Source organism: Falco biarmicus, chromosome 5 (genome assembly GCF_023638135.1).
Source record: "Falco biarmicus isolate bFalBia1 chromosome 5, bFalBia1.pri, whole genome shotgun sequence".
Classification (NCBI taxonomy): domain Eukaryota; kingdom Metazoa; phylum Chordata; class Aves; order Falconiformes; family Falconidae; genus Falco; species Falco biarmicus.
The window spans coordinates 75,491,858-75,514,286 of record NC_079292.1 but is presented as its reverse complement, the minus strand read 5'-3'; the positions used below and the strand labels follow the sequence as shown (position 1 = coordinate 75,514,286).

Sequence of the window (22,429 nt, the reverse complement as noted above, 5' to 3'; positions counted from 1 at the left end):
TAATTAAAAATAGGAAACCTTAATTCAACTCAAATCTAGTTCAGCATAAGTCACTGCCAATGGAGCTTATCATCTAAAACTGTCACACAGGCAAACCTTCCTCTTGGTTAATAGAGGAACCAAGCCAAGTAGGCCAAATGTCGCATGCTAGCTAGCAGAGTGTGGGATACAGTATTGAGAGACAAAAATTTTGTTAAATAGTGAAGTGAACGTAATTAAAACCAAACAGAACTGCTAAGGGAACACTGCAGCGCTCAGATCCTCCCAGCTTACAACAAGGGAATTCAGCATCAGGAACCACTTGCCCAGGCTTATTGAGACACAGAGAGCTCAGCCTCCACTTTACCTCTGTGGTTTCACACAGAAGGGCAGAGGGCAGTTTTAGAAACGTTCTTTAGGAGCAACTATTGCTACTTTATTTAAAAAAAAATAAATCAAACCATCTTGTACATGCCTACAAGCTTTCAAGTGAGTAGAAGCCACATCCATTTGATTAGTAAACACTTTATCTCATTATTCCTAAATTTCTGTGTAAACTTAGCAGGTCAAGCTGGTATACCTAGGAAAAGGTTATGCTATTGTAATGCATGCACAATACCTTTATACCCATTTCATGCCCCTGCAAAAGGGTCTACTGCAGCTCAAGAGCATATTTTACCAATGCTATGTATATCTCAGATCTGATATTAAAAAAAGTAACAGATTCAATTTAGAATCTATAATGGAACAGACTGTACATGTCACAGGAAAAAGAGATTCTAAACCACTTGTGATAGACTACGACACACAAGTCCCTTTAAAACCTCTGCTTTTCCGTAGCTGTAAAACACTTCCATAATACGTTACTGGTACTGAGATAGCAAAGATAAGTTGGTGATTTAAGTAATTCTGTAGGTACTTTTGACATCTCCTAGGAAAGTAAAGGCATTTGACATTCCACTGTAGAACTGCATTACCACCTATATTTTCTAGATAAAGTTCTCTCTTCAGTTCATCCATAAATTTTCAGCAGCTAAACACAGGGTAAGATTTATATACCCATGATGGAATTGAAAATGGAAAGTTTGATGTTACTTGCAGAAATCCAGATTTTCTTCTATCTCAGACCACATGAGCTATGAGACGGAAGCCACTGCTACTTGCAGGTTGTTTTTCTAGGTGTTTCCCTGCATTCACATTTAAGTTTTGTATTTTGTAGACCTATGGTTTAGGGAAGAAAATATGAGGTTCTTTAGCTATGAAGACAGCAAAGATTCACTTCCTACCCCTTAAACCCCTGCCCACCTCCAAAAAGCCCCCAACCCTCTAAAGCAACTCTTTAAGGATATATTGAAGAGATTGAACTGGAGATTGTCAACTACACAATACACTGCTGATCTCCTTTTCCTTTGTTTTCTCCTAATAAAACCATTGTGTATTTTCCTCATGGTTAGTCATTCAGATAAAAAAATAAACAAGAAAGGGCAATTTCTTTTCCTCACCGAATTCTGAAGTAGCTTTTAATATTAAGATGTGAAATAGTATTAAATCTTACCAAAAAGCTTTCATTATACATATTTAACAGAAGCTAGGTTAGCAGCAGTACTGTAAGTACTTTTGTTTGGTCATTTATCTCTTCAGAGAACTGCCTTAAGACATTTTGTTTGGAAGCTAGAGTACTAACTCCCCCGGGACCCCAGCATGCTAGTGTGGGAAAACAAAGCATTCCAACCAGCATCCAAAGAGCTCTGAAGACCAGGGACAGCATGGAAACTCAGAACAGGTATTAGGAAAAGCTTCTTTTCTGAGAGGGTAGGGCAGCCCTACAACAGCCTAGCCAGGCTGGTTGTGAAAACTTCCATGACCATAGATTTTCAAGACATGGCCAGACCAAATCCACAGCTGTGTTGGTGATTGTTCTGCTTAAACAGGAAGCTGGACTACATGAGCTCCTCCTAAGGATACTTCTAGCCAATACTTTTATGATTATGTGAAAAAGGTGAGAAAAGTATGTGCAGGGGAGAGGGAATTACATAGCTTGCATGGTCTGAATAGCAGGCAAAAAATTATGACTCTCTGACAAGGACTCCCATTCTATTGTTTTTCAGAATCAATAAATAAATTATGCAACCCAACAAGTCTGCAAAAGCACTTTCGTCACGTTTTGGTTTGAGTGTGTACTACCATTTCTTTGTACCTCCACCTTGCACTGTCTACACAGACAAAATCAGGAGCTGAGCTAAAGCACATACAAGCATATTGACCAGCAAATCATAGCGATGAATGCATCGCTAACATATGGCATAGCAGAAAGTACCCTACACATGCTTCAGACACGGACTGCCAGAGTGCTTTTAGCAACGGAGTAGCATGAGCAGTGCTTCACCCTTAATGGCTCACATACTGATATCAAGAAAATCAGACAGGTTTACTTGAGAAAGTGGGTAGAGAACTAAGCCAACACGACAAGTTAACAAGAAATATATATTAATATATTCTTGCATTCACATAATGGCTCTTGCATTCACTTGTGTGCTGTGACTTCTATTTCAAAGAAAGGGATGGAGAGTGCAGTTGGTGTGGGAGGGAGGAAACGCACAGCCACATGTGCTGCAGTGTTTACAGCTGGCTGAGAAACAGGCCACTGCCACACCACTGCCCACCTCCAAACTGACCAAGTCCCGTTTTTCGAAGACATCCGATGTGGAAAAACACCACATTACCATCACTGGTTACGCTGAAATGCCAAGGCCATATTAATTGCTACATTACATTTCTTGAATAAAGCCTTTGTTTCTGTGTTTAAAAGTCTAGCAAGCGTCTTCCGTCTATTTTACTTGAAAATACTTAAAAATGGTTAATAAGCTACATCCTTACAGGAGCCTCAGTAGAACAACCCATTTCAGCTTCCTGACTATGCATCCACTTCAGATGCAAGTCTTCTCAGGTCTGTATACTTATTTGACCAGAACCAATCAAACCTGTTTGTTTGTGTTGCAGGGAAGGCACTAACAGCACTTTCCCTTCAAGTACTATTACAGCTACCTGACCCTGCCAGAGCCTCTCAAAAATCAAGTACGTTTCTGAAGTCTTACATTTCTAAACCAAATTAAAAACCATACGGAAGAGCATTATTTTCAAAGAAAAACACACCAAAGCTATTCACAAATGAACACTGCTGTACAGTCACTGCTCCCCATTTACTGAAACCCTGTTTGAGCAGAGCCATTAGTTATCTGTCTTCCTGTCTGGGTAGACAGGGTTCTAAAAGCATTTAAATAACATTAATAACTTTTTCCAGCATGGGGAAGAAGAGTGGGCATACACATGGTAGCTTTCACGTACTCTTTTTACCTTTTATATGAAAAAGGTTGCCAACAAAACTAAGTATCTATTGTTCAAGTATGTTACTGAATAAGGGATCTGTTTCAACTAATAACAGCAAACTACTCGCAATATATTTTACAATATTAAATTAGTGAAACTGTGTTGGAGTTTGTACTTTGCCAGTAAGGTTCTTGGACAAGAGAACACACATTGCCAATCTTTACTGTATAATCTACAAAGACCATCACAGTCTGCAAGATCACATTTTCCGCTCAAACACAGGGAGCCTCAAGCCTGAAGAGGCTCAAACGTGCTTCACTTGGTACAGGAAATTTAAGCATACACAATATCTGCCTTGAAAGCAAGGATCTGACTACAAGCATCTTTAAAAATATGACCTTTCTCCAGATCAGAAGTGAAATAAAGTTATAAAGCTCCTGAACTATGTTCTAACATCAGATCATGTATTTATGCTAAAACTACATAGTTTCACTTAGTGAAATACCTTAAATGCACAAGTGCATATACCAGTTCCTTGCCAACAGCCTGGTGTAAGAGAACTTTAACCAAAAAAGTGAGATTAGGATCTCCCACACCCTAAGAAACTGTGCTAATCATCAGGCTACAGGATTTTGAGGAAAACCATTCCAGACACTCTCCCACTTTACATGTGCAACTAAGGTGCTCCCTGCAACAGGGACTTGAACCCTGGGAACCTCCCGGAGATGTGGCCATCAAGAGAGAGAAAGCAGCAAACTGCCTCGATGTACCCAACTGAAGAGAAACAGCTTAGAAATCCTGTAGTCTGGTTGTGGTAGAAATGTCAATTCAAACGCCCTCCGGCAAGGGAGAGGCTTGAAACATCTTTAGAAGTGTGCTCACTGCTGATCTATTAAAAAATATAAACACAATGAATTCTGGCAGCCAAACACTTTGCTTCCTTTCCTTCCTAATAATTCAAATTGATAGGAAAGGTAAACACACCTTAATTTTTAATTTTCTGTTTTGAAAAGGACTTTGCTGGTGAACTGAAGACCACCACTCTGAAAATTGTAATTCCTCACCCAGCACAAAGAGATATATAGAACCACAGATTATTTGTTTTTAAAGGCAACCCGGATTCTTAACCTTTTGATTTTTTTTAAAAGCACACAGGCCTTCAGCCTCTTCTTTTTGTGAAGAAACAAAGCCTTGCCATATGGAATTCAAAGGGATGCTTTGTTCAAAATGTAATAATCCTGTAACAGGTGACAGGTGTCAGACTTGGCCAGCTCTGTGACAAGCTGCGTGGTTCTACAGCTTGCTGAAGAAGCTTCAAGGCTCCAATTAGAAGTCTCCTCAAACCTAGGAAAGGTTATACAAAAGAAATCTGAAATTACTTTTAAAGCTACAAAGCTAGACTTAAAAGTGTGAAGTAAGACAGGCATCCACATTTGTCTTCCTATTTAGTGACAAATTATCTGAATATGAACTTGAAGGTATTTCTAAGTAAGATTTTTGCAGATTTGACAAACGAGATTGACACAATTTAGCTATTTTTTCTTCCTCATTTCAAGATATCAATTAAAGCGTGTTTCCTTAACAAATGAAATTTGAAAGGTAAACTTCTATTTCTTTAAAGCCTAGACATTCTCATTTTAAAACACTGTGCAGCTATCCTTTGTGGGAAGCAGTCTACAGAATTGTCAAACCTTCATGGAAAAAAGTGAAAAAAATATTTTGTCAGGATGACATGTCTCCAAAAAGCACAGTTTCTTTCCTGCCAGAGAGAGGTGACTCACATGCATTGCAATTACTGCAGAAATCAATACTGTCTTTGCAGTTGCAGGGTGCAAAACCTACATTTTTATGTAGTACTATGCAAACATCAAGTGAAAAAACTTGGAACTGTTAGAAGTTGGGTCATATGTACATATTTTTCCTCCCAGGTGTTTAATGGTACACAGTCATTAAAAAGTTATCAGGTGAGGGCTTCTATACCTTGCTACTACAAAGATTAGAATATTACTAGTTTCCCTAGTGATCAATAAATCAATCAAAAATAAACTATCACCTCAGTCAGGTTAACTTTTAAATTTCAAGTTAGCGTAATCCCATTCTTTTTACTGCTCTACAGAAAAAGCCAACCCCACAAGCACAGCAGTTAAGAGGATGCAAACCTTGCCAAAGCTCAATAAATTCGGGGAGGCGGGGGGGGGGGGGGGAAGAGTATGAAATGGTTTGCCTGCAACACCCAGGGCTTGAACGTGGTGACCTAGGTCTCAAGTAGAGGAAAAAAAAAAAAAAAATCAAACATTTTTGAAGCAGAAAAGCTAGGCTCTCCTGTCTCTTCATGTAAGTGGCATTTCCACATACCACGCTCCCTGTCATTTATTAGCAATACTTCTGTCCTTGTTTTCAGACATACTGTCTCCACTTACATTCCATTTTCAGTATGCCCTCAGCTGGCAAGAAAACTAGGAATCCCAATTCTAAAAAACCACCGGCAGAATTTTTGTATTTTTTAAACATAAGACCAGTACTTTTCCCCAGAAACCTAGTCATAGCATTCAACTTTAAATGCATTCCAGAGGCTTGAAGTAACAGTGCTGCAAATGTAAACAAACTATTTAGATCTGGATATAACATCTGAGTTTTATGTAAGGACATGAGATTCACATAGGACAGTAAGAAAGGGAAGGAAAAGAAGCCTTAAATGAGAAAGCAAGAAGGTACATGTAATAAAAAGGTGAACAAGTGAGGAAAAGGAAAGAAACAGATGCACACATCATGGTGTCTTCAACTTCAGCTATGCTATCCTACCAGTCTGAATAGGTGCAAAGTCATTAAAGAGCTGCAACAGAGATAGCAAGGGAACAAGAGGTACATTGTGCAGTGTTCAACTCTGGAGTGGGGAATAAAGAAACAGAAGAGATGAAAAGTATTTCTCAATCCAAAGAATGCAGCAAAACTCAAGGATCCCAGCAATAACACTGTCAAAGCAATTTTTTTTTCTGTACTGACTCAAGCCAAAGACAGGATGAGAAAGGTGTATACACAGTAAGTTGAAATGTGCAAGAGAAGCAATGAAAATGTGAGAGGCAGCACGTTTCCTTTGAGATTATTGCTCATCTCAACCAGAACTTCCCAGCATGTCAAAGGAAAAACTGCCTGAACGAGACATCTTTTTAGAGAGCATCCAGGAACTCGTCCCATCCCTTAATTTCTTTCAGTAGATACCAGCAGCAAAGATGAAGGATGAAAATCACGAGATCCTCAAATGAGGTATTTTCTGAACCATGACCTGGGACATTCAGATGAAAAAAATTCCACCCTGCTTACATAACAGAAATATGGTTCTGGAAGGGAGTACACTCAGGCTTTTCCGTCCAGCCAGTAGCAGAGGTATTCCTCCTGCTCAGGAAGATCAAAGACACCTACTTCACAAAAAAAAAAAAAAAAAAAACAGGCCACACCACACTCCAACAGTTACTCACAGCTGGAGGATACAAATTAAGTTTCAATGCTCAGAACACCAACAGTCTGGTTTTGTTGCCTACAAAGCTTCCCAGAAGATGTTAATATCACTACTAAAAAAAAAAAGCATGTGCTACTAGTGAAAGCCTCTGAAGTGTCTCAAAACAAAGGTCTTGTCAATTGTATTTAAAACTTTGTGCAAGTTAAATCAATTTAGAGAGCCATTAGACCTACGCTGAACTTTCATCTAAGTCCATAATTCTCAAGCAGGTCTATTTTTGTCCATTTTTCCTACTTAAAACTTTAAGTTGTGGAAGACAATAGTTTCTCAAAGTCACTCCTCTGTTTTGAAATCAAGTAGAGACATGACTGAAATTCTAATTTATGAATTGAAAGTTTTATGAAGAAGTATAAGGGTCCTGGACCACCTCCTGCTCACAAAAAACTTGCTTGTCCTGAACTACTACTTTTCAAAGCTATAGAGACAATTCCAGAGAATCTATAACACCTGAAGATCATAAGAACAGGCATACTAGACCAAGACCAAATGTCCACCCAGCCCTGTAAATCTGTGTCCAGCAGGGATTCATCACTAAGCAGGTCACTGATACTGACTTTACATGGTAGGTCTTTGAAGCCCCCAAGAGAAAACTCCATCACCCTTGAGGGTGACTAAGAGTTTTCACCATCTGGTCACACAAACCACATTTATTCTGACCAGCAGCAGCTTACCTCTACTAGTAAACAGTTCAAAGGCAATTACACCTGTGACTATGACATTCAAAAGGAAACAAAAGGCTCAGCACAAGAGCGAGCTTTTCTACATGACTTGTGTGAAAGAAACAGCAGAAGTGAGAAGGGTAGTGCCTCTGTGGAGGAACACAGAGCAGGACCTGAAACCTTAAGTGATGCTGTTGTGGAAAAGATTGAGACCTTGCCTCAGTAAGCTAGAAGAAATAAAATGTTGGACATTAAAATTCCTAAGCCCGTCAAAATAAAAGGAACAAGGAGTCACACCAAGTATCTAGGGAAGAACAAAACGGCTGGCAAGAATACTTTATAGTTCTCTTGAAAGCCCTGTTAGCTTGTAACTGGTCCCAATTTGAGTACTCACAGGTGTGACTTGTATTTAATAGCCTCAACAGGACTTCTCTTCTACTCTTCAGTCCCCACAGCTTCATGGCAAGAAGTTCCACAGATCTAACTCTTGTGTTATGAAGACTTACCTCCTTTCTGTTTGTTCTGAACTAGGTTCCTAGTAGCTTCATTTGATGTCCACTGGTTCTTGTGCTGCTAGAGTCAATAAAGTAAGTCCTGTTGGCCTTCATCTCATTCATAGTTTTGTAGGCTTCCCTCCTACGTTAAGCTGGTTTTCTTTTGGACTGAATTGCTCACATCTCTCATCATCCTTACTACCCTCCTCTAAACATTTTTCAGTTCTACTGCTTTCTCCCATGAGGGAACCACAGAAATACATACAAGTATGATGTTGGGTTTCCTCATACTTTTGTTTACTGATTGACACTGAATAAAAGCAGATTCCGCCCCCCCAAGTACAAGAATCTATTATGACTCCATTTTTTCAGCTGGGAAGAAATTCTCTAATAAGCCACATACCACAAAAGTCACAAGCCCCAAAACTGACAGCAAAGTATAGTCACATAAATTAGTGATGCTTATAAAGAAAAAAAAAAATAATTGGTTTATTCAAAATTGAAGGCAAATAAGTAAATCTCCCCATTTGAAGATGGGTAAGCATCATCTTCATGAATTATTAGCAGGTGCATACCTCCTTTTCTCATACAATAAAATCAAAGAGCATAACTCACACAGCTCATTTCAAAGTGACAAATAAAGGACTGACACTAGTCACCTAGCAACTAGCCACCGACTTGCTCCACCAAAAGGAACTTAAATATAGTCGAAACAAATATTTTAACTTTGCAGAAGAAAACCTGATTCAATATCACCACATTCTCAGTTTCCTGGCGTTACAGGTTAATATACATACATATATACACACACAATTATACATATATGTATGTGCATGCTCTGGCTAAATGTCACCTGGGAAAAAATAAGAGACCAGGACTATCTTCATTGCTGGTACTACTCCACCATACAGAATTCATCATGTTGTTTAGCAAGAATATATTGTCAGTTGCAGGCAGCAGTTAACACTCAGGAAGTGTCTGCTTTAGAAATAATCAACCGATTTATATTAAAGATACATAACATGCCTAGAACTTGAAAGTACTTCAATGAATAACCAAAAAGACCTCCCAAATACAACTTACGACAGCGTCAGTCTCTAAAGCTAGACTCCAAGACAACACAGCATTTTTAATATTGTACATATGTATATAGGAATACACATGTAATCTTCAGCAAACCTCCTATATAATATACAGAGTGCATTTTATACATGTATCTATATTTCTATGAGTTAACATTCTACATGATATTAAGGACAATGAAAGTAAATACTTTCAGTCATGCAATATTACTCCCTATCCTTACAGGGCTGGAAGAACCACCAATGATTGTGTGCTTCAGCCTTTCCTGTAATAAGAAAAAGGTGCTATACATTTGTTTGCCTCTGATACACAAAACTTAAAACATGACAATGACAAGCTATCATTTCGGCAAATGACTGACATTTTATTCTATTCAGTTATATTGGTCCCTCACCTGCTTCAATTATCAAGAGAATACTACTACAAAATATTGTATTTGCCTTTGCAATATAAGGAGCTGTAGAATGGTATTCTGTACATAGAGACGCAGAAGGACATGTGATCAGTATAGAAGTGTACCACTTAAAAGCTGACATATGTACCAAAGAAATTAGCTTTAAGCAAAGCCTGTTAATGGTGACAAGGCAGAGAAAAACTGCCTTCTGCTCAGACTCCACAACACATGAGCAGAGAGAATTTCCCCCACTTGCTTCACCAACTTAATTTACATCATAAAACAGAGGACTCAAGTCTAAGCAGTAATATGAAAAGTAATACCAATGTATAATCTGACAGTATATATTTTTATAGCATTGAATTCTAATTCCAATTTTTCATAGAGTAGAAATATCAATCCATTTTCAGGAAAAACAAGACCTGCTATCCAGACATCTCTTCTGGATTTTCAGCAATGGCTGACTTGCTGAGCTAAGGACATGTCTTCATATCCAGCATTGTGTTTTAAGCATACACTCACATTAAGAATGTGAAACAGTCGCACTGCAGGGTTGTTGGGGGTGGTTTACATAGTCACAGTACTTCTGCCAAACTTGTATTGGAAGATAAAGCTCCAGAAAATGCTGCCCTCCCCAAACGACAAACTCTGCCAAACCAAAAGGGGATTGGAGCCCCTGCTCCAAGTGCATCTACGGCACAACCCAAGAGGCAGCTGCAGCCTGCAGTCCCCAAACCCATGTGCAGCCACAGCTGACCTACAAGCCACCAGCTGCTGCTGCCCGAGAAGCCCTGACAACTGGAGGAGCCAGGGACACGAGTCTCCTCTCATTCAGGGCACACTCCCCAGAATCACACTACCCTTGGGTCTCCCTCTTACACAGCTGGAAGAGGCATAGACATGGAGATCACATCATCACCGGGAAGAAACTCGGCAGGACCATCACAGGCCTGCTCTGGAACACAACTGTTTTGAGAAAAGATGTTGGACAGAGCAGGGAACCTGGGATCTTTTTCAGATTTCTAACCCTAGGAACAAAGGGAGAGTGATGAATATATATTTAGGAAGTCCTTTAAGCTTTAGGGTTCGTTGTGTGCTTTATGTGCAAATACTTCCAGAAGGGAGAAAAAACCCCTCTTATTTGAAGTTTCTTGGTCATAATTTCTTACCTGCAGATGAAGCCAGACAGAGATGCCTGCTTATGCAGTGGGCTTAGAGCAATCTTCTACTCCAGGCATAGGTGTCAGCTCGGCAGACAAGGTCAGTTGCTAGAAGAAAAAATTAAAACATTGTTATATACTAGTAAACCTACCTTCTTGAGGGTAAAGTCCTATTCCCCTTCTTCCCTTTCATGCTTCGGAAGAAAAAAAGAAACCAAAAGTGTTCACCTAGCACCTATAGATATGGATATTTAACAGCCTGCTACACACAAGTAGTATTTTATTTTTTAAAAGTTAGTTCAAAAGAAATGTGGAATATTGCATTTAATCTACTACCTCTTATACCTGGTGTGACATTTTCCTGCTATAAATAACTGAGTGTGGTAAATCACATTTCAACAGCTTTCTGGAAAGGTGTTAGAAAAAACCTAAGCACTATAATAGGTAGTCACAAGCATCTACCACTGCTAAATTGTAAATATAGGAGATTATTTCACTATCTTCTTTCTCAATTTTCTTTTTAAGGGAAATAATCCTCAGTCTGGAGGTGTTCCAAATGTAAAAACCCTCCAAGTGCTCTCAAACTGTGTACCCTGACTCCCTTGCAGTAGTGAATCATGGCCAACGCATGCATAAGAAGTCAAACAGACTAGGCAAAGAGTAACAAACCGCAAACTGCTGATTAAGACTAATATTAATCAGCTTGGAAGGGATGCTTACTACAGTGATGACAGACCTAGAAACATTGCCTAATACTATGTCATAGCCAAGAAGAACATGTGAGAATTGGTTATTTTTAAACCTTCACCACCAAAGACTTTCTGAAAAATATTTTAAAAGGAACACACCTACTATGTGTAACACTAAATGGGAACTTTACAATTTAACAGAAGCATAGAAGAATAGATTTAAATCAGGAAAGCCTTCCTCTAGTCTTTTAGTGTCTCCCCAACTCAATAAGCACCAACTCCAGCATATGCATGTCATGAGGGTCCAGAAAACAACAAAAACCTCTTAAAGATCTGGGAAGAAAGGACTTGTCTGTTGCAAAATACTAGACCACACACACTATATGCCAAAGCCCTACAGGAGTAACTACTACTTTCATTATGGTCAAACCCTTCAAAACAGGACATTCGGGAGCTCCAGAGATCTCTGGCATATATCAAATAATTTTCACCACCACTGGCTGAGCACATAGCTTTTGTTCACAAACCAATATTCATTAAATTCCTGAGTTGTCAGAATACATTTTTGTGAAGTGATGTTTTGGGCTTTCCACTCTGTGGACCCACTAACAATTACCAAATGGTTCACATGAGCCTTTTACTTCAGCTCTGAAATGACCACAGCCAGTTTTTGGTAAATTCATGCCTCTCAGCTGAGAGGCTGTAATTTCATACAAGGGAGAAGTGCTTATTAAACATCCTTCATGTATTTGCTTGTAGTTACATTACAGAACATTGTTTTAGATACTCTGGTTTTTCACCACGTAGTCATAACTAGAGTCAAACAGTTGTAGGTAATGCTGAACTTTCATTTAACCCACCACATCAGGTTAAGTCACCAGTGTTTGAGCTCCAGTTACTTATTAATCCCCATATTCACACATTAGATTAGGAAAAATAAATCCGGTTGTAGAATACAGATGGTGACTCAATTAATCCAGGGTCATACAGGCTTGAATTTTGAATTTTTGGGGTGAGACAGCATCTCACCCCAAACTATGAGGGCTCTGCTTCAAGATGCTAAAGTTGCCTTCATCTCTTGCAAACTGATCAACTGCCAAGATACAAATAGTAAACATTTCTGTTACTGTTCCTTGTTAACTACTCCAGAATACTTTACGTAACAGGCAAAGAACAGTGGTTTTTTAACCTGAGAATGGAGTAGTGTGATGCTGTTCCAGCAGTAGGGACCTACACTTCCACTCAAACAGAGCTGCATTATCTTTGGCTCTATTAAAGCACTAAAGCTCTTCTCAGACCACTCTGCAAACTGAGTGGGGGAGTAAGGATAAGAGCCACATTCTGTCCTTAGGGACCCCTATTAAATCAGATTCTTAACATCAGCCACTTCCTCTTTGTTTTCCTCAAGCCATATGGCTTCCTGACAAAATCTGTACAAACAATAAATCCATTAATCAAGCCACTGCTGAAGGAAAAGGCTTTTTTTACTTCCCTTCATCAATCCAGACATTAATGGAGATTTTTACGTATTTTGTTTTATGGAAGTCCCAAGGAAAATACTAAAGTCTTTGTCCTCACACTGCAGCTTTGTAGACTGAAGCCCCAATGCAGTGTGTACTTGTAGGAGATCCTGAGATCTTAAAATGCAAAAAGCTACAGGAGTAGAGAGAAGTCAGTCAAGCCAACAAAAAAGGTATCCAGCCTTATTGAATCTATTAGTAGGGATACAGCATAAAAAGCTACCTAGGCTCCATAGCATACTATGACAATAAGTAAAATAACAAAATCTATTTTTTTTTTTAAAAATTAACAGCAGTAGGTAGAACAATAGAGGCACTAAAAGTCATTTCTATTCCTACAAGGCTCTGAGGAGATGCACACATGCAAATGGCAGAAGGAGGCTGCAAGCAGCTAGAAGGAAGAGCTGCTTTTAAGAGATGCCACAATAAAGGACTTCCCCAGAGGCCAGATTTCTTAGGAAGATGAACCAAGATGAGGTTCATCTTGTGTGGAACATCATTCCAAGATGATGTTCCAAACAACACACTGCATTAATCTGTCTGGCATCTCCAAACAGGTGACCATGTTATTCTTGGATAATGAGGAAATAAATACTGCACATGCAAGGAACTCTATGGTAGGGAGGAAGCACAAAAATAATAAAATTTCCATCTCTTGTAGGTGGGAAACTCCTTTTTTTGTGGGTGGGAAGGTCCCACTCTCCTGTGGGAGAAGAGAGAAGAGAATTAAAACCAAACTTAAGCAGGCTTATTGCTTCACCAAACCAAACAAGCTTCAGAGACTACTTGGCTTCACCTCTGCTGCTTGGTGCCAGTGGGCACAGGATTATGCCAGCTTCACACTGCTGCAGGACAAAATTCTGCTCATAAAGGATATATGCACACTGTTGCACAAGCATGTAAAGAAAAAGTGGAAGTATGGTAAAGCATTCATTTTTTTCCAACTCATCAATAGGTTCAAAGCGGGTATGAGGCTAAGAATTCAAGAGCACAAAAACCCCCACCTAATTTTGCTTGCAATAGCTTTTTTCACAACATCAGACTATTCCTGTACTCTCAGATGTCACTTCAAGACACACATGGAGCCTATGTTAGCCTTGTCTATCCCAAGCAACTATTTGCATCACGCTTCAGACCCTACACAGCAAAGAAGAAAGGGGTCTCCTAGCAGTGATGGAAGAAGGAAGAACCAAAGGACAATTCATCATCTGAGTATATTATGCCATTACTAACAAAAGCAAACTGAACAAGTCTGATCCAGTCTCCACTTCAGAGAACATGAAAATGCAAAATGTCCGTTTTCAGGATCTGTTCCCACTGATGTTTTTTCCAAAACTTTTGACAAAACTTCCATTACTTGATAGTCTCAGTGCAGAAGGAGGATTGGGAAGAACAAGAAGTTACTTTTAAATTCAGGTGGTCTCTTTCAGTCACACATTCCTAAAGCAACTGTGACCCTTCCATTCATGTGGAAGGAAAATAGGATTGGCATGTTAACAAATCTCTCTACCTTAAATCATGTTTTATTTTCTTCACAGTTGTTCTGTAGCTTATCGGATGACTAAAACTATGTTTCAATTCACAAGAACCAAAGTAATCCTCTGTTGAAAAAAGTTCAGGAGAAACAAAGCAGTTTATGACACTGAAAAAGACCTTACAGAGAAACAGTATTTAAAAAGGAATGAAGTTGGCCTTCAAAAGCTTTTTTTTTTCCCCCAAATACAGGAAAGCAGCATCCTTGATTACAAGCAGGAAGTCTTTAAAATGAAAGCCCTGTCTTTGTTGAAGTTAAGTAGCAATTAGCCCCAAAGGAAAAAAATAAGGAAAGACTAATCTCAAAGGATTGAATCATTATCTCTAAGGAGACACATCTGTAGTTTTAACATCAATGTTTTGGTCAGTTCTTTGGGTAATGGATGATATATCATGGAAGCTTATGTTCCTATCAAGGTAATGACAACACTGAAAGACTGCAGACAACACATGGAGCTTACTACCAGTAGGAATTATTAGCCTTGAGGTCACAATCTAAAAAGATACACCATCATATCCAAAGTACAGATGGATTTGTAAATGCCTTGAGGTAGTGGTGAAAGATATGTTTGTTTTGGACCTAGTAGTGAGGAAGATCAGGTGCTGTGAGCTAGGGAGGCCTACCACACCTGGGTCAGATGGTCCCAATTATCTTCTCATCACTGTTTATCAAAAGTTATCCTTCAGCAGCTATATGACAACCTATGTAAAAATAAATCTGGGACTGGTGTTTGGCTTGAGCAAGAAAAGGAAAAGCTTCCCTATCACAAATCAGTGAGTGCAAGCAGCATCCTTGCTTGAAGTCTCATTAAAAAGCCTGTGGTGTGCAGGTGCAAGGTGGTGTCTCCACATCAAATGTCAAAATGGAATACAGGAAAGGTTGACCAGAAAAAGTAGTGGTATAGCAGTAGAGAGAAGACAGTTCTCCCCCCTCCTGCTAGCTCACTATTTTGCCCTTCCTGAACAGATCAATAAACAGCATTTGCTCCCCAAGTAATAGTCTCTCTATCAGCCTATTTTGGCTGCTGCTTTTACCTATGGGGATAAGTGATACAAACTTGAAGCAAGACACATTACTAGAAAAATATAAGGCGCATCAACCTGTTGATGCCTTCACTGACTTCAGTCACTTGTTCCTGTCTTGACTGTAGAAGGTAGCCAGCCACAGCAAGATCAAAAGTTTATTCCTCTTCTTCAGAGACACCTAACACCCTAAACAAAATTTACACAGAAATTATCCAACCCTGATTCCACTGCATCGTTCAGTCCCATGTCTGTCCGGACCGCTCATCTCCAGTCCTGCCTATGCTACCACTAGCCTGCGGTCACATCTGAGCGAGCAGCCGCAGTCTGTACTCCCATGCTTCTGTGTGTTTGCTTTTTAAATCATATCCTGTGTTTGTTAGCAGCAACAACAGCATTAACGTCACTTTCTACATTAGTCAGAAAAGTTGTTGCTTCTTTGCTACTACTATTTAGCTCTTCCCAGGAAGAGAAAAACTTGGATAATAACCTCTTCAAATCCAACCCTAAATTACTCCCTCTTCACTCCCCAAGCATGGTATCCTAGTTCTTTAAGCTCTACTGAAGTGTTGAAAAGCAAGTGCTACAAAAATCATGTTGGTCCATAAATCAAAGAGTGAAATCAAAATTATAAAGCAGCTTAATAAAAAAAAAATGTCTTGACCATGAACTTTTAAGAGTTCTGCCTCCCAGTTCTCTCCTTGCAAGTATGTGAACAGCATTTGCTTTCCACACTTCGCTTTCCAGGAACAGGCTTGAATTCACTACTTTAGAGTCCCAGTCACTGAGAAAAGGGAAAGAAAAGCACTTTATTTTCTTTCTTTTTGTTTAAATAACATATCCAAGACAGCCCCAACACATAAGCTAAGAGGTAATCATAATGTAAAGAAAAATACTTAACAGGTACAGCATATTGTTTTCTCTTCCTCCAAACTACTAACATTTTACTTGGCAATACCTGTCATTAAAGCCCAAAGTAACAATTACCCCAAGACCAAATGGGCATGCTGATGCAACGGAGAGCCATCAAGACTCATCCACAGGCTGTGCAAGTACCATACTACTCCCTCACCTCCTTACACATTCTGTGCAACTCTGTTTGGAAAAATACTAAGGTAATAGTAGTGTAACAGCACAGAAACCATTAGTTTTATCTTCTCCTTGTCATTGTGTTTTCTTAAGACAGTAGGCATTGCAACGTTACACTTACTGACAGGAGGCACGATTTTGTCTGCTTCCTTCAGCAGTCCTACAAATGTGAAGGTTCCTGCAGACCTACTGACCAGAGACCACCCTTAGAAAACACCACCTTGGCTATACTGCTGTAGGCAGATGCATTCAGGCTCACTTCAAGGTAATTATCCAACATAACAGCAGAAAAGACAAAGCCATAGCAAGAATTTGCTTTGTTGTTGAAATTTAATGTTTTGCTGATTGCCTTTTTTGCTCACTATCAACTGAATTCTGCTCTGTGGATTTAAATTAAAATACAACAAGAAGCTCCACCACTTTACGTGCCTGCCTCACCATTTGAAACAAACCATACAATTTCCCCCTCGACTATTAATTCTTCAGACACAGCATCAAACTCTTGCCATGCCTATATATGAGTAAATATTTTGCACCGTTTCTCAGAAACACACTTATGAGAAAGCATATTTGAAGAGAAAGACATTAAAATACTACAGTCAAGTGGAGTTCAGCAGAAATCAGGAATAGGTCTGTGTATTCACATATCCACTGACCTGTTCAGACTATAGGTTACCAGAAAGTGCATTGAGTTTGCTCCTGTTATTAATCCTAGCCATTAGAACCACAGGAAGACATTTAAAAAAAAAAAAAGCAATTCAAGTTAAAACATGTATAATACATGTTTTAATACACATCTCTGAAAAAGTATAGTTGGGCAAGTCATCCAGGTATTTAGGTGACATAGAAGTAGTAGCATACATTAAGTGGTAGCACAACAATGTAGTATTTGCTTTAATTTCCATTAAGGATAAGCCTGGCTGAGAGTAACTGAAAAAAAGAAAAAAAACTTCTATTTGCATTACTCTAGTTAAGGACACGCATTGCAGGTAGAACTAAGAATAAAACCAGACTTCCCTTCCTTTGCCACTGAGCTGTGTCTCAGTCAGCGTAACAGCTCAACTAGTAGCAAACACCAGTTTAGCATGCAGCCTGCAGCTGCAATACAAGCATGGTCCAACAGTCCCCTCAGTCCATATTACAATTCTTGAGGACAATTCTTCACTTTTTAGTTACTGCCAGACAATTTTTATTTCCACATCGTAGCAATTTATAGTCAATTCTGGAAAGCCTGTTCTATTTTTAAAAAAAAAAAAAATGGCCTTTGCTTGCAAAGATAACAGCAATCTTTCATGATTTTCTTTCCTGCTTCCATAGGTTGTTTACATAGCATCATTTTGTATGATGGTTCAGCCTGTTTTTCTAACAGCACCAAGGTAAGTTAGTTTGCAGAATCCACATCATGAACAGAAAATTAAGATATCAGAATTAACAGTCACTGCAGATTATATGTAAATTCAAATTGGTTCAGTTTAGCATTAACCAAACCAACAAAAAAATCCAGTTTCAAGTCAGTTTTGTCTTTTAAGAACATTAGAATTAGACACCACTCCGCATTTCCAACTAACCCTTTTGATACAAGAAAGGTCTCATACAAAACAGCGATTTGTCAGAGGGTTTGAAGATTAATTTCAGTTACTCTTAATTGACAAAAAGGGTTATGTGCCACTTTTAATAACCCCCTGATTCCAGCCTTATAGTTGCACAAGACAAAGTGAAGCAATTCAGTAAAGACAGTGCTCAATCGTGGCAAAAACTGGTGAGGGAGAAAATCTGCCCCTTTCTAAAGGCCTGCAGTGCTTTCTTTTGCAATTGCCATCTTGGCACACATTGCACTACAGCCTTTGCATTTATTTCCACAAACGCATCTTTTCCTTATTTCAAATGTGCATAGTTCCAGTGACAGGAAAACAAATCAGCTCTGCAGCCAAAAATTGTACCATTCCCCCTACCAGCTCCGCTTCTTCCTGTCCCACATGGCACCCTTCAATTTATGGTGACCTGAGCCAGGAACCAAATCCAGACTTAGAAGAGCCAAAGCTCACAGACAGTTCAGCAATAGACACGCACCAACGAAATGACCATGCAAGCTCTTTCATATGGCTCACCACTGCTAAGAGAACAGGGCGCCCCGAACTCCTCCCTGTGCGTGCCCATGTTCGTCTACAAAGAAAGGACTACACCAAGACAAAAATTTCCAGTTGTGACAGATGCCAGAAAGCCCACCTCTTGGTTTAACTTTGCCTTGTCTGCAAAGACACAAGTGCTCAAGGGCCAAAGAGACTTTGTTATCATCAATATGTTAAGAGATCTTTATTTCAAAACTTCTTTTAAAAAAGCTTCACTAGCTTAGGGGGTTTTTTTGTGCTGATGCACAGGAAAGACAACAACATGTCATTTTGTTGCATATATTGGAACACACAAAGTAACTCCATTTCAGTATAAGAATAATTCCGCAAGTTTGTCAAGTAGCAGTCTCAGGTAATTTGTGTCTGCAAATAGCTCCTATAAAATGAACTTTAACTATCTCCAACTGAAAGCACGCACTGGATAGTAACGGGTGAAATACTGAAGTATACAGCTGTTATGCATCTCATGGTTTTGAAAAAAAAATCACAGATGGCACCTGCAGAAAGCAAAGTTGGAAAAAAATCAAAAGCTTGCAAATTTCTAGCTTCTTCCATGAGCGTTTGTCCTTGTTGAAAGAGTATCCTTCATCAGACCTTCAACCAACATCTGCGTGTCCTGTGTCGTCATGCTCCCCCCTCCCTGAGCAAGTAAGGAAATTTTATCAGTGGGATTATAATACACCATGTCTTAACTGTTACTAATCAAAGGAATAAATGTTTTATCACAGTAACTGCTATTATATAATCATAGATTTACTTTTGTTTGCAGCTTTAATTTCTTACTTCATTATGTAGTCAATAGAAGCCAAACTACCTTTTTCTTTCCTTGCAATTAGCAATGAGTCAATGGAAAACAAGATTTTTGCTGTGTTTGCTGCACTCCTTCAAAAGGAGTTTGATCAACCGTCTGGAAGCAATCCTCCCAGTGCAGTGAATTTTAAGTATGCTTGGAACTTGCATAGGTGCAAGCGTAAAACATCTGTAAGAGATGGAGAAAAATGTCTCTCTATCACAAGCCATTTCCCTCCATCTCAAACAGCCGAAGTGAAGCCATATGATTTGTCTCAGTAAAGACATTAGCTTAAGAGAAACATTGTAGAAAGCAATCAAGACCCCCACAACAGTTTCAGAGGTCATGGTGATGTCTAGTTAGACACTTACCAGTAGTTGATTACAACCTGGAAGAACCAAGGCCAACTAGGCACCAGCTGCCAGCAAATACCCAAGAGGCAATTTATGCCATTAAAGTCTTCAAAATTAATTTATTTGATAGTATAAAGGTAAATAGCAAGGGTTTGCTTTATCTACTACAAAACTTAATTTGTATCATTGGCAAATGAAGTTAGCATTTAAAAGGCCACTAGTCATCAAGAAACAAGCAACACTTTACAGTCCAAGGCTACGTTAGGTTTACAATTAATGAAAACTGAGATTTAATTCCGAGTTCACAACAACAGGATGACTATGTCTTTAAATCACCGGACAGTTACATGTTAACTCAGAGGAAAAAAAACCCACAACCAAAAAAACACAGGGCTAATTTTAAAAACCCTAACTCAGAAGTACAAAAAAAAAAATCTGATTTATTTTGTGACTGACCAGAGAAAAATGTCAGGCTGCTCATCTGAAAGGCAAAGAAAGAGACAAAACTCAAGATATTCTGCCTACAGTTGAGGAGGAAGAACCCAACCCTGAGGATATATCTATGAAGCTAAACAAACTCTAAATATATGTAGATAGCATTAATTTAAGCAGAAGTTTAAGACTGACCACAAGTTACTATGTCTTTTATAACATCACTATGAACAAAACTGAACCTGGCAGATATTAGCTCACTGCTGCTGCTCTCACGTAAGAGATTCTACAGTTCAGCTTATAGTGTGGGCTAGTGCTGTCACTTTTAAATCAATCTCTTCACATCTCAAACCACTATGGTTGTTCAATGCAAATAATTAATTTTGGCTATAATGCAAATGCTAAAAACAAGGGGTTTTATAAACATGGGATCTGCCATTTGCTACTTGAATTATCTGAAAAAGGGAAAAAGTCAGCAGATATACACTATTGAGTAAATGCAAGATACGGTATGGGAGACAGGGAGAAAGCTATTTTTGCAGACGATTGCTCAAGATTAATAGATCAAACAAAAAGGAAAGTAACCACAAAGAGGTATATTACAATAAAGAAGATAATGGGTTGGTTAAAAAGTATGTTGTATAGCAAAATGAAAATGAATGTAATAAAAGCTAATCAGACTCTCCAAGCATTGGAACAGTGGAAGAAATAAAGACAACCTTCATGTCCCCAAAGCCTTTTCTCTTCATGAGAACTTCAGGTCAGGAAATTATTTTTCTTTTAGATTTTTCAAACTCAGTAATGGAATCCTCACATCAGCTCCAGAGTCAGGCCAAGGCAGAAGTTACTACTTATATTCAAAGCCCTTCCCTTACAGTTGAACAACTATTTACTTATTTTTACTTTTTTTTTTTTGCTAGGGGACCAGACGACTCATAACTTAATTTTAAGTGCTCAACATAGTTCCAGAGAAATTGAAAGCTTTTCTTCAAAGTTAAAGCAGGATTCAGATCCTGCTACCATTAGCAGAACAAACAAACAAAAAAAATCAAGATAGAGAGAAAAGCAATAATAAAGTCTATCATGTCTGTTGTTTTCAGACTTCTTTGGCAACAAGTCTATTTAGAGCACCAGCCAGCAAACCCCCTGCAAATTCCCCTTGAAAAGGTCCCATGCACTGTAACACCTGGAAGGTGCATACACACTACGGCTGGTAAGCAAAGTTCTGCAGTTTGAAGCCTAGAAGCTGCAAATTCTAAGGTAAGCATGTTGTAAAGATGTACTGCAACATTAATGTGCCAACATGTAAAAACCAGCACACAAAGTTTTACTCCTTCACCACAACAACACACTTCATGGAATGCTTCAGTAGGTGTTGGCCACTTCCCAGGGTTAGTGTGAAGACCTTTACAGGGAGATGAAAGAAGCAGTTCCAAACACCCACTCCCAAGTTTGTGTTGGGATCCAAAGATCCTCACTGACTTCAGAGTACTGCTCAGTCAAGGGAAACCTGAAGCTATGTGGCCAAAAAATATGCCGTCCAGATTTGCTAATCTATGAAAATAAGTCTCCTTGTTTTGATGAGTCACTACTTTGCCACCTTTTTACGTGGTTTTATAGAAACTCTTTTTTCAGTTACATCTAGACAGTTCAACAAATTCTTCTCCCCTCCTCCCCAACCTCAGCTGTTTGCAAAATTGTCAACATTTTTGATAGTGTATTACAAATCTCATTCCTCCTCAGCCAGCATACAGCTGACAGGAATAGATCAGAAGAAAAATGAAATTAGTATCCCAAGGTTTGGAGGTGGTTTTAGTTAACACTGATTCAGATCCCATGCAAATTACACTAATTCTGATGAGCCCTCACCTGCTATTTCCAGGATTACAATGGAAACCAAGAAACAATTAATTAGGGCCTTAGGACAGCTTCTCTCTTGAGGGCAAATGGAATCCACCTACATACAAAACTTCCAGAATAGTCAATGGCAAAGTGGATATTTTCAAATCAACATTCATAAACAACAAAAAAGATTTTGAAATGGCAAATAAAGACAAACGAGTCTGAATAGGATGTTTTGACCTAAAAGGCTTTTAGAGCATGAGATGCAGAGCTTGTTCCTAGAAAAAGTATAATCCCAACTCATTTAAAAATACTACCTTGCTACTACAGCCAAACAGTAGTGCTATGGGTACACCAGACAGTTGTGATAGAAACAACCAAACTATAAGTAGCAGAGTTCTGTAGTGACCATACTC

The 22,429-nt window shown here is 38.9% G+C and overlaps 1 protein-coding gene across 2 annotated transcripts in view; it reads right to left on the bottom strand.

The window, feature by feature from the left end:
* Nucleotides 1-22,429, bottom strand: part of RASSF8 (Ras association domain family member 8) — an 89,559-nt gene that overhangs the window by 37,779 nt on the left and 29,351 nt on the right. For both annotated transcript variants that reach the window (XM_056340777.1, XM_056340776.1), the window contains one exon: nt 10,623-10,721. The gene's annotated coding sequence lies outside the window, so the exon portion shown is untranslated. The remainder of the gene's footprint in view (nt 1-10,622; nt 10,722-22,429) is intronic.